Source organism: Chrysochloris asiatica, unplaced genomic scaffold, assembly GCF_000296735.1.
Source record: "Chrysochloris asiatica unplaced genomic scaffold, ChrAsi1.0 scaffold00066, whole genome shotgun sequence".
NCBI lineage: Eukaryota > Metazoa > Chordata > Mammalia > Afrosoricida > Chrysochloridae > Chrysochloris > Chrysochloris asiatica.
This window is the reverse complement of record NW_006408584.1, coordinates 4,667,993-4,680,115: the sequence shown is the minus strand read 5'-3', so window position 1 is coordinate 4,680,115 and position 12,123 is coordinate 4,667,993. Positions and strand designations below refer to the sequence as shown.

General features: G+C 36.2%; 1 protein-coding gene and 1 pseudogene across 2 annotated transcripts in view; one reads left to right on the top strand and one right to left on the bottom strand.

Annotated features, from left to right (window-relative positions):
• GALNTL6 (UDP-N-acetyl-alpha-D-galactosamine:polypeptide N-acetylgalactosaminyltransferase-like 6) overlaps nucleotides 1-12,123 on the top strand; it is a 2,035,427-nt gene that overhangs the window by 988,966 nt on the left and 1,034,338 nt on the right. The gene's annotated exons all lie outside the window — the stretch shown is intronic.
• LOC102836845 lies at nucleotides 6,550-8,021 on the bottom strand (annotated as a pseudogene).

Here is a 12,123-nt window from a genome sequence, read left to right as displayed (position 1 = left end):
TCTCATTCCACATCCTCACCTGAACTGATCTTGAATCTCTGGCAGTTCTCTGTCAATAGGTATCCTCAGTTACTAAAATTCTGATAGTGTTGCTATGAACAGCTAAGTGGGGGTACTGATAACAACGGGAATGTACCTAGCAAATATAAATTTAAGAATTTGTCATCTAATTAACCTTTAGATCTAATTAACATTTAGATCTATAGTGCCAACCACATGGATAAATTCATACACAGGTAATCTGATTTTTAGAAACCCATAAAAAATTTGCATTTTGGTGAGTTTCTCTTTGTCAGAACTTTACATCAGCATTATATATAACTAGTTTTTTTTCTCTCTTTTTTTTTTCATTTGAGAAATACAAAGGAGTAGCAAAAAGTTCATATAAAAATTCCGTTCCCACAAACTTTTTGAAGACTCTCATGTTTACAAATATTTCATAAAAGTGAATATAATCTTAAATAAATTTAAATTGTTATTCTTATTTACATAGTATAATGTGAGAGCTATAGAATATATGTGGCATGCATATATGTTACTTCCAACTTTGTAAAAAACAACAACAGGTGTTTGTGGACGTTAAGAATAACAATAGGCCCATAATCTGTATTCTCCTTTAATCACTTGGGAAAGAAAGAACATTGAATCAGTCATATTTACTTTCAAACATGCTAATGATAATCTTCCTGACAAACACACTGATGGTGTTTGTGAACAAAGAATCCTTATATTTGGAATGTCTTTAATAGGGTAGATCCACTTTGTTTAAGCTGTTTATTGGACTTAAGCCTAGAATGTATAGATTTCTAGGTTGTCATTGGAAAAGTTGTTAGCTATGTAATCATTGGAGCATAAAATGGAAATATGTAATGTACAAAATAGCACCTTCAGGTAAATGATGTTCTAGATGTATCTCTTAGAGACCTCCTGTGTTCATCTCACCCAGAAGGCATCCTGATGCAGAAAGGAAGGACCTTGGAAGTGACATTGGTGCTTCTGGATTTCTCCATATTTGCCTGTGTCTCAAAATTATCACTAATCCTAACATTGTTAGCAAAGTTTGACATAGCGTAAGATCTGTGATACTTGTAAATTCCATTTTGAATCAGATCTTTGGTGTTATCTCAATGTGAGAATTAAAAATCATTAACTTCGCTGACACTTATCCCTCATCACTAAAATGGAAAAAAACATTTATTTTATTGAGCCTGCATTCAATTTCTGCATTAAACACTATGTTAGTTATCCACTGTGGCTATAGCAGAAATACCACAAATGGGCATTTTTAACAAACAGAAATTTATTTTCTCATGGTTTGTTGTTGTTGTTAAGTGCCATCGAGTCAGTTCCTACTCATAGCCACTCTTTATAAGGAATCCTAGCGTGCGCTGTGGGTTAATGCGCTGGAATGCAAAGTCAATTTGAACTGCAAGGTTGTTGATTCAAGCTCACCAGCTGTTCCTCAGAAACCTTGTACAGAGTTGCTATGAGTCAGAACTGGCTCAATGGCATTTAACAAAAACATAGGGTTTCAAAGGAGTGGCTGGTGAATTCAAATCACTGACCTTGTGGTTCAAACTGACCTTTAATGCTTATCCTAAAGCACACACCACAGGAATAGAAATCCATATTAAGGGTGCTGCTCTAGAGGAAAGCTTTGTCTTCTGTCAGTTCTGGGAAAGGTTCTTGGCTCTTAGTTACTTGGTGAACTTCATGTGGCTTTAAATGTGGCTTCTTTCATCACTGTTTGCTTAGCCTGCTCCTTCTGTATCACAAAAGAGAATCAAACCAGACACACCCTATGATAATGCTACTACATTGACATAACAAAGAAAAGCCATTCCCAAAGGAGATGATAACCAGAGCTCTGGGGATTAGGATTTGCAATACATGTGTTTGTGTATTTGGGAGACACAATTAATTCCATAGCAGTAAACAATACATCTTATATAAGGAGCTCTGGTAGCGCAGTGGTTATGAATCAGGTTGCAAACCATAAGGTCAGCAGTTCGAAACTACCAGCTGTTCCACGGGAAAAAGATGAGGCTTTCTGCTCCCATAAAGATTCACAGCCTCAGAAACCCTGTACAGGGGCGCTATGGTTCGGAACCGACACAATGGCACTTAACAACAATCAATACCTCTTATATAGTCACAAAACAAATGAAAAATAAAATCACAAAAGTTTTATAGCATTCCTTTTAAAAACTCCCTTGGAAAGCAGAAGTTTTATCTAAAAAAATAGGAAGAAAAATTATTAGTACAAATGTATCCAATTGTTACTCCTGACGCAATGGACACATCATGAATAATTGAAACTACATTTCAGTGTTTAGAGGTGTTTCACAATCCTATGAAGGATCCCTGATGGTGCAGTGGCTACAGTGCTTAGTTACTAAATTAAAGCTCTGTGGTTCAAATGCACTAGATGCTTCTTCATAGGAGAAAAATGTGACACCCTTTTAATAGCAAATGACTGATGGGCCAACTGAGGTTTATATGAGAAAAATAAACTCTGTCTTGGACCCCGTATCACACAGCAAACACACACAAAAAATGGCTGCACATCGTGAAAGGTTAACCAAAAAAATTTCTAGAAGATGAATAGCAAATTGATTTATATTGGGGTAAATAGGAAAATTAACTTTTATTGAAGAGGAAATAAAAAACATTAAACTATGGTGGAGAAGAATTAACTTTACTTATGTTATAATTAAGGACTTATATGTGGACAAATAACTTACTAATAGAGTAAAGATGAGACAAAGAGTGAGAGAAATATTTGCAATGTATAAAGGGTCACTAAGGAGCTCTGGTAGCGTAGTGGTTACGAATCGGGCTGTGAACCTTAAGGTCAGCGGTTCGAAACTACCAGCCGCTCCGCGGGAGAAAGATGAGGCTTTCTACTCCCGTAAGGATTTACACCCTCGGAAACCCTGTACAGGGTCGCTATGGGCCGGAACCGACTCGGCGGTACTTAACAACAACAACAAAGGGTCACTATGAGTTGGAACTGATTCTATGGCACTTAACAACAACAATAGAGTTGCTATACAGTTCCTGAGTGGTGCAAAAGATTAAATGCCTGACTACTAGCCAAAAAGTTGGTGGTTCAGATCCATCCAGAGATGCTTTGGAACACAGAATTGGCGATTTGCTTAGTAAAGATCACGACTTTGAAAACCCTATGGAGCCATTCTACTCTGAACACATGAGTTCGAAAAGATTCAAAGCAGGCTTTATATCAACTAACAACAATGCTTCAGTGTATACTTATGTGTACACTCAATACAAGGAGCTCTGGTAGTATAGTGGTTATGAGTCAGGCTGCTAATATGCAAGGTCAGCAGTTCGAAACTACCAGCAGTTCCTTGGGAGAAAGATGAGGCTTTCTGCTCTTGTAAAGGTTTACAGCCTTGGAAACCCTATATAGTATTGCTATTAGTTGGAATCAACTCCACAGCACATAACCACCACCACCATACTTGATAAAGAGCTCTGGTAGTGTAGTGGTTACAAATCGGGCTGCGAACCACAAGGTCAACAGTTCGAAACTACCAGCTGTTCCTCAGGAGAAAGATGAGGCTTTCTGCTCCGGTAAAGATTTGCAGCCTCGGAAACCCTATACAGGGTCGCTATGAGTCGGAACCGACTCCACGGCACATAACAACAACAACAACCATACTTGATACAGGGAGTTCAGTGGCTCTGTGGGATAAGCACTGAACTGAGAACCACAAGGTCAGTAATTCAACTCCAAGGAAAACCAATGAGCCTTTATGCTCCTATGAAGATTTGTAGCTTCAGAAACCCCTATGAAGGGTTCTGTGAGTTAGAACCGACTTGATGTCATTTAACAACAACAAGAGTATACAAAATTATCTTTTAAATAGGACAAGCAAGATATACCTGTATAAGTAAAACCTAAGTGCATTTGTTGAATTACTTAATGATTTTGCCTCTATCTGTTAGACTATAGTTTTTTTCAATTTTGTGTCTTACATAATGGATCAAAGCATAGCTTATTATAATCAATTCTTAGAAAGTTTACTTACATATAGCAGCAAAAAGTGCAATTTAATGTTTAAAAAATCAGAATATGAATGGGCTTTTGAATTAGCATATAGAAAGCCAAGCAAATGTTCATATTAGTTTTTTATGATTGACTAAACAAACATCGTGTAGGAAAAAAAGCATAAATTGCAAATGTTATTTTTGACTTAGAGCATATCACTTTTCTCTCTATCCCAGAAATGTCACAATTTCTATATAAGTATAAAATTTGACTAGATTTTCCTGAGAAAATATACATATTTAGACAACAGCATAGCAGTATACTTGTGGTTGTGGATGTGTAGAATAACATTTTAAGACATTGCCTTAGTGTCAGAACAAGGAGTTAAAATATGAGCTTTGTCATTGTATCACTTTCCTGGCTATTTTGTATATATGATAAATGCAATATTAATAATCATCTAATAAGTTGATTCCACCACTCATCTGTCCATTTGTCACAATGTGGTGGCTTGTGAGTTGCTGTGATTCTGGAAGCTATGTCATGGGTTTTTAAATTCCAGCAGGGTCACCCATGGTGGACAGGTTTCAGATGAGCTTCCAGACAAAAATAGACTAGGAAAAGGAATGACAAACTACTTCCCAAATATTCAGTCACTGAAAACCTTATGAAAATCAGAGAAACAGTCAGATATAGTGCCAAAAAATGAGCACCTCAGGTTGGAAGTCACTCAAATTGCGACTGGGGAAGAGCTGCCTCCTCAAAGTAGAGTTGACCGTGATGATACGAATGAAGTAAAGCCCATGGGAGTAAAGGTCATGGGACTGTCATTTGCTGATGGGCCTCAAAATGCAGAGAAACAGCTGTAAACATCCATTAATAATTGGAACATGAAATCTATGAAGTATGAATCTAGGAAAATTGTAAATTGTCAAAAATGAAATGGAACACCTAAACATCAACATCTTAGGCATTAGTGAATGAAATGGATTGGTAATGGTCATTTTGAATCTAACAACCACATGGTTTATTATGCTGGGAATGATAAATTGAAGAGGAGTGGTATTGTATTCTTTGCCAAAAAGAACATATCCAGATCAGTCATGAGGTACAATGTTGTCTGTGATAGGATATATCAATGCACCTACAGGGAAGGCCAGTTAATACCACTATTATTCAAATTTATGCACCAACAACTAAAGCCAGTGAGGATGAAACAGAAAAATCCTATCAACTTATTCAATCTGAAATTGATCAAACATGCAATCAAGATGTATTGATCATTACTGGTTATTGGAATGCAAAGGTTGGGAGCAAAGAGCATCAGTAGTTAGAAAATATGGCCTTCAAGATAGAAATGATGCTGGAGAATGCATGATAGAATTTTGCAAAACCAATGATTTGTACATTTCAACTACCTTCTTAGACAGCATAACAGATGACTAATTTTATTTCTAAAATTTTAATCTCTAATTTTAGAGATTTCTACAATCTCTAAAATTTTAATTAATTTTATAATTAAACTTTTATAATTAAAATTTCTTGTTCTATTGGAGATTTGAAAACAATGTGTGCAGATTGAAAATTAGAACTGCATTTTATTTAATAAAAATGAACATTTAATAAGGATGAACATTTTACTTAATAAGGATGCATGTTTTTATTTAAATTATAATCAGAATTCCTTTTATACATATTAATAATACTTTTTCATTGTTATTTTTTTTTTTTTCTGAAAATCCAGTTTTATTTTCCATGTTGTGGACAGATCCAGTCATTGTATCATATTTCTACATGTGTAATAATTTATCAAAATAAGTTTTTCCCAAAAACTCTTTTCTACCAACTCTGAAAATCCTGATCTGATAACATACCCAAATAAAGGTCTTGAAAATCATTTCTTAAATTTGGTAGAATGTGTGACAAGTCTTTCCTGTGACATTTACTGTACTACAAATGGCTAAAGAGCAATTCATGTTTTAAAATGTGACTAGTACAACAGCTGTCTTAAGGAAATTAGCGTTTTTGTGCACTTTTCTCCAGTTTTAGCCAACATACTACATTGTCCTTGTTCGGGGGTGCACAAAGTGAACTTGAGGATTTCCACTGTACAATAAAGATAGGACTCTGCAAGCAAAACATTGTAAACTGCCTTTTTATTTTTCCCTTAAGACCTGGACATTTTAAGACAGAAGCTTTGTAAAACAGTACACATTTTTTTTTATTGTTAAATGAGAAAATCTCATTTGTTACATCGTCACATTGCTAGTCAGAGAAATGCTACAGTGATGAAGAAAGTAGTCAATGTTGGATCAACCAAAGTCCTCATTTCTACAACATTCATTTACAAAGAAATAATGTTCAACACAGCCCAACACAACATTCTTGGTTTTCTTCATATTAAAGTCCCCCCCAAATTAATCTTCTAATGGGGTATTTTACTATATAAATTAAAGTTCTTCATTTTTACAATTCACTCCAAACTGTATGAGCGATGTATCACACTAAAATTTTTTAAGCTGTTAGGAAATCCTTCACATATCATCATCATCTGATGCTGGTTTCTGTGTCATCATTCTCAATAGTGGGTTTGAAAGGGCTGTTTTCCAGGGTCCAAACTAGAAGTCACAGATCACGCCATTTTTCAAAGCGCCATTTTTATCTCAGACCATTCTTCTGTAACTGTTCACTAATAACTTGGAATTCTCTCATTTCATCCTCAGTTAAGGGAGCACATATTTCATCATTTTCACTAACTTTCTGCCAGCCCATCTCCTTTAACAACCTGTGTTCAGCCTCAAGTGAACTTGAAAGAGCATCAGTTTATGGAAAAGTTGAAATCTTTATAATCTGTTGGGAAATCACTGAGGCATTGCCATTCTCTTGTGGAATTTCACTTTCATCAAAGTTTCAGTTTATATCCCTCTCATGGTGTGTACTATTGCTGTTATGCAAATTAAATGAGTCATCATCCTTCTCTGAGACAGCATGGCTTTCATCTTCATGCTCCTCTTCTACTCTGTCCCTTTTCAATGCTTTAAAAAAAAATCACTCTTTTTATCATTACACATTCATGTCAGTTTGGTTAGATGAGGCTGCTTATTAAGTTTATCAACAGGTGAAGAGAAATTTGAGCGATTGCACCCTTTCACTGAATTTGTTGATAGACTAAAATTCTTGGCAGTTGATTTGAAAGTATTAAAGTTTCCAACACCATATGTAGACTCATGAAGAAAAGTCGTTCCAACTTTATTTTCTTAAGTTTGACTTTTCCATTGTGTAGGTTTTGTCAGTGGGCAGCAGGTTTAGCGACTGAGTCTTTGTAAACACTTGGACCAGTCCTATTCTTAACTGGTTGTGACTGAAGATTTCCCACTACTGGGAATGCAGATAGCTGTAAGTTTTTTGCATTACCTTTCTTAATGACCAGAATTCTCGGAGCTTTAGATTCAGGATTCAGAAGATATTCTGAGAGGAGCTTGGGAGATTTTTTTGGTTGGGTATGTGTGTGTCTGGGCGTGTAGGCCCCATACACCTGCAGCTGGAGATTTATTCTGATTTGGTTCTCTCTCATACTCAGGATTTAAAGATGGAAAATCCTCAACTTCAAATTATTTTCATTCTCTCTTGTCTTCTTTCCTCTCTGTTTCATTGTCAGGTATACTATTTTCATGTAATCCTTGGCTTTTTCCAGAATGGAAAATACTGCTACAAGAATGGGAACTTCCACCATGGTATCCCTCTCGATGATTTATGTTTTCAGTACCATTTCTCCCATGTGTGCACCATCCATTTTTTCCTTTCCTTTCAAAATTACCTCTATTAAGACACCCCATGCCAGAATCAAAGCCATCTGAAGAGTTGTATCATCGTCGATTCACATCTCATAATGATTTTCTGTCCATGAAAAGTTATCAGAATGCTTCTCAAAACTCAATGATGACTTAGTTGATGATGGTGGTATAAGAAAATTAAGCCAGGCTAGAGCAAAGTCATGCTGCACCATTTAGGTCCAGTCTCTCCAATCAGTGAAACAAGGCTTCAACACCTCATGGGAAGACCAAATTCCAACAGGACTGCACAGGAAGGTGTTGGTTTTACCTCTGTAATCTTTATGTTTTCCAGTTTGTTTTATTTAATTTTTTATCCTTTGAAATAATTTCCAAGTTCTTTGAAGATACTTAACTTATGACTATTTGACATAGAGTTACTTCAACTCATCTACCCATATTTCTGTGAAGTTTTCATATGGCTATGTCCAGAATTAGCCATGTTCCTTGGATTTAAGATTATAAAGGCTTCTGAGGCTTGTCTTCTTTATTATTCCATGTACTTGTCATTGTTGTATTTATCCTATCCTCATGAAATATCCAATTTATGAGCCCAAAAACAAAAAGAAAATGCATCTGAAGAGCATTCCTAAACATCAGCTCTTGATATATATATATCAATACTACCATGCTGCTGGGAAACTGCAACATCTTAAATTTCCACATAAATAAAAAATAAAAAGGGAAAAACTCTGTATTCTTCCAATGTCTTCATTTAGAAAAGCTGTCCCATTGTGGCATGAAAAGGAGTACAATCAAAAATTCCTAAAACTCTTAATAAAGGTAAAAATAAACTACCACGAGATTTCAGCAATATTTGAATAGTAATTTGAAACTGCTAAAACTACTAAGTACACAAATCAAACATATCTTACAGTTTGGGCTAAAGAACACCAAAAAGGGGCAGGGGGTAAGCAGCAAAAATTCCACTAGCTGAAATACTTTAACCAGTTTTATAATCCATTTGAACCAAAATACTGAAGAAATGCCTGGTCTCTTTTTAGGTAGCTTGTTGAATTGTTCACTATTATCAATTCACTTCAGAGATGATTCTTGCCAATTTTAATAAACTTCGGGAACAAAAATATCCAAAGCCATTGTAATGCCAAAATGGCTGCTTCAAATATCTGGGGCCTTCTAAAACAGGAGCTCTGGTAGCGTAGTGGTTACGAATCGGGCTGTGAACCTTAAGGTCAGTGGTTCTAAACTACCAGCTGCTCCGCGGGAGAAAGATGAGGCTTTCTACTCCCGTAAAGATTTATACCCTCGGAAACCCTGTACAGGGTCGCTATGGGTCGGAACCGACTCGACGGCACTTAACAACAAACACACACACACACACACACACACACCTAGAAGATAATCTTCTTATCTGAATAATTCAATCACTTTCTTGCCCACCAGAGGTGCCCTGACCTGGGGGTGCCACTGTGCTGGATCCCGGGAGGACATTTTCAGTGCTTTGAATAATCCCCGTTTGCCATGTTTCCATCCCCCACAACCAGTCTTAGTCCCTACAGTTGACTTTTAATAAAACTCTATCTTATATTGTTAATATGTGATCATTCTCTCTTGCATACATTGCTATTTGAGTCATTGGCATCAAAGCTGTTCAACAATTCAAATTAATTTTCTAAAGTAAAATAGATTCTGAAATACGAGAAGTTTGATATATCAGAACCATGTATATAGTGTGTGACTTCATAAATCAGAGGTTTTTATGTTTTTCAGGAAAGGAAAGGAATAATGTCTGTATCCCAATTTATCAAGATGATTATGATATTGTTATTGTTCTTGTTAGATGCCATTGAGTTGGTGCCAGTTGATAGCAACCCTATGCTCAACAGAATGAAACACTATCCAATACTGTGCCAACTTCAAAATCCTTGCTACATTTAAGCCCATTGCTGTTGTCACTGTGCCAATCCATCTAGTTCAAGGTCTTTCTTTTTCTGACCCTCCACTTTACCAAATAAGATATCCTTCTCTAGAGACTGGTCCCTCATTGACAATATTTCCAAAGTATGAAAGGCAAAGTCTGGTCATCCTGGCTTCCAAGGAGCATTCTGGTTGTACTTCTTCCAACACAAATCTATTTGTTCTTTTTTCAGTCCATGGTTCTTTCAGTATTCTCCTCCAACTCCATAACTTAAATGCATCAATTCTTCTATGGTCTTCCTTACTCACTATGCAACTTTCACATGAATATGTAGTTGTTGTTAGGTGCCACTGAGTCGGTACCAACCATAGAACCCCAATGCACAACAGAATGAAACACTGCCTGGTCCTAGGCCAATTTCATAATTGTTGCCAAGCTTGAGCCTATTGATGCTGCCACTTTGCCAATCCATCTTGCTAGGGGTCTTCCTCTTTTTCTCTGACCCTCCACTTTACCAAACATGATATCCTTCTCCAGCGACTGGTCCCTCCTGACAATATGTCCAAAATATGAGAGACAAAGTCTGGCCATCCTGGCCTCCAAGTAGAACTCTGGCTGTACTTCTTCCAACACACATCTGTTTGTTCTTTTGACAGCCCATGGTACTTTCAATATTCTCCTCCAACACCATAACTCAAAAGCATAAATTCTTCTACAATATTCCTTATTCACTGTCCAACTATTGCATGCATCTGAGGTTATTGAAAATACCATAGCTTTGGTCAGGCACACCTTAGTCCTCAAGCTGACATCTTTGTTCTTCAACACTTTAAAAAGATCTTGTGCAGTAGATTTGCCTAATGCAATATATAGTTTTGTTTCTTGACTGGTGCTTCCATGAATATTGATGGTTGATCTGAGCAAAATGAAGTCTATGACAATTTCAAGCTTTTCTCCATTTATATGAATGAAATTTATTTGTCCAGTGGTGAGGATTTTTATTGTCTTTACATTGTAGTGCAACTCATAACTAAGGCTGCAGTCTTTGATCTTCATTAGTAAGTGTTTTAAGTCCTCTTCACTTTCAGAAAGCAAGGTTGTACCATCTGCATATCACAGGCTGTTAGTGAGTCTTCCTCCTATCCTGATGCCACATATTTCTTCAATAATCCATTTTATTAGATTATTTGCACAGAATACAGATTGAATACATATGATGAAAGAATATAACCCTGGCATACACCTTTGCAAATTTTAAACCATTCAGTGTTCTCTTGTTTTGTTCCAAAACTACCTCTTGGTCTATGTACATCTTCCTCATGGGCACAATTAGGTGTTCCGGAATACTCATTCTCTGAGATGTTGTCTATTGTGTAATCATGAGCAACATAATCAAAAGCTTTTGCCTACTCAATATTCTCTGCTTTCCACCAAGATATATCTTTTGGAATTTCTATACCTTCATCTGAATCCTGCTTGGATCTCTGGCAGTTCTCTGTCAATGTACATTTTGCAACTGCCTTGGGGTTATCTTTTTGTCGAATGATTTCCACATTCCATTGGGTCACTCTCTTTGGAATGGGCAAAAATATGGATCTCTTCCAGTCAGTGGCTAGGTAGTTGTCTCCCCAATTTCTTGGCATAGATGAGTGAGTGGCTCTATTGCTATATCAGTTTATTGAAAGATTTCAGTTTGTATTCCATCAGCTCCTGGTATTTTCCTTCTTTCTTGTTTTCTTAGTCACCTTTTGCTTTCCTCCTGTGTGATGTTTGTGATATCATCCCACAATTCTTCTGGTCTTTAGTCTTTAGTGTCTAGTAGCATCAACTCTGTTTTTGAGATGATCTCTAAATTCAGGTGGTAAATATTGTATTATTAATGCAGGGGACAAATAATAGAGTTTTTTTGTGAAATGGGAAAATGTATTTTAAAAGATTTAATCATGAATATAATTTTCCTGCAAATCAGCCCACATAGTTAATGGTTAATATACAACCTGCAACTACCTTGCTAATTTGACCAGTGAGTATAAACATAGAGAATAACTTTTATTTTCTGATTTCACAGCAACTGAAGTTTCTAAATCAACATTTACATAATCAGAAAGTTCATAAAATATGCTAGTGCTCCTCCCATCCTTTAAAAATGCCCAGAAAGCACTGTACATGCCAGCTTTTATAACCTCAGAAAAAACTTGTGCCTTATAGTCAAAAACTAAATAAATCTTTGGAATCCATTTTTCAGTCCTTTAGTTACCTTTGTAAAGCTCTGTCATTGACTTCCTCTATCTCTGTGATCCAAATTCTTCCTTAACCAGGCTGAATTTCTCCTTTTCATATTGCTAGGAAATCTGCTTTATTCCAATCCAAAGCCTGCTTACCTATAATTGCTTTAAAAA